Source organism: Arachis duranensis, chromosome 2, assembly GCF_000817695.3.
Source record: "Arachis duranensis cultivar V14167 chromosome 2, aradu.V14167.gnm2.J7QH, whole genome shotgun sequence".
Taxonomy (NCBI): Eukaryota; Viridiplantae; Streptophyta; class Magnoliopsida; order Fabales; family Fabaceae; genus Arachis; species Arachis duranensis.
Window position 1 is genome coordinate 83407321 of NC_029773.3, and position 1093 is coordinate 83408413.

Consider the following 1093-nt stretch of genomic DNA (forward strand, 5'->3'; position numbering starts at 1 on the left):
GCGTCCTCCAGGGTGTGCTGTTTTTCTTCCTGTTTTTCATTCTGTTTTTGCTTTTTTCATTAATTTTGTGACTTCTCATGATCATCAACCTATAAAAAAGATAAAATAACAAAAGAAAATAGATAAAATATAACATTGGGTTGCCTCCCAACAAGCGCTTTTTTAATGTCAGTAGCTTGACAGAGGACTCTCATGGAGCCTTGATGAGCGGATAATTTGTATGCTTTTTGGCATTGTTTTTAGTATGTTTTTAGTATGATATAGTTAGTTTTTAGTATATTTTTATTAGTTTTTAGTTAAAATTCACTTTTCTGGACTTTACTATGAGTTTGTGTGTTTTTCTATGATTTCAGGTATTTTCTGGCTGAAATTGAGGGACCTGAGCAAAAATCTGATTCAGAGACTTAAAAGGACTGCAGATGCTGTTGGATTCTGACCTCCCTGCACTCGAAGTGGATTTTCTGGAGCTACAGAAGCCCAATTGGCGCGCTCTCAAGGCGTTGGAAAGTAGACATCCTGGGCTTTCCAGCAATATATGATAGTCCATACTTTGCCCAAAATTTGATGGCCCAAACCGGCGTTCAAAGTCACCTTCAAAATTCCCAGCGTTAAACGCCGGAAATGGCACAAGGATGGGAGTTAAACGCCCAAACTGGCACCAAAGCTGGTGTTTAACTCCAAGAAGAGTCTCTACACGAAAATGCTTCAATGCTCAGCCCAAGCACACACCAAGTGGGCCCGGAAGTGGATTTTTATGTCATTTACTCATCTCTGTAAACCCTAGGCTACTAGTTCTCTATAAATAGGACATTTTACTATTGTATTTTAAAAATCTTCTGATCTTTGGAATCTTTTGATCTTTAGATCTTTTGATCACTTTGGGAGGCTGGCCATTCGGCCATGCCTAGACCTTGTTCTTATGTATTTTCAACGGTGGAGTTTCTACACACCATAGATTAAGGTGTGGAGCTCTGCTGTACCTCGAGTATTAATGCAATTAATATTGTTCTTCTATTCAATTCCGCTTGTTCTTATTCTAAGATATCACTTGTTCTTCAACTTGATGAATGTGATGATCCGTGACACTCATCAT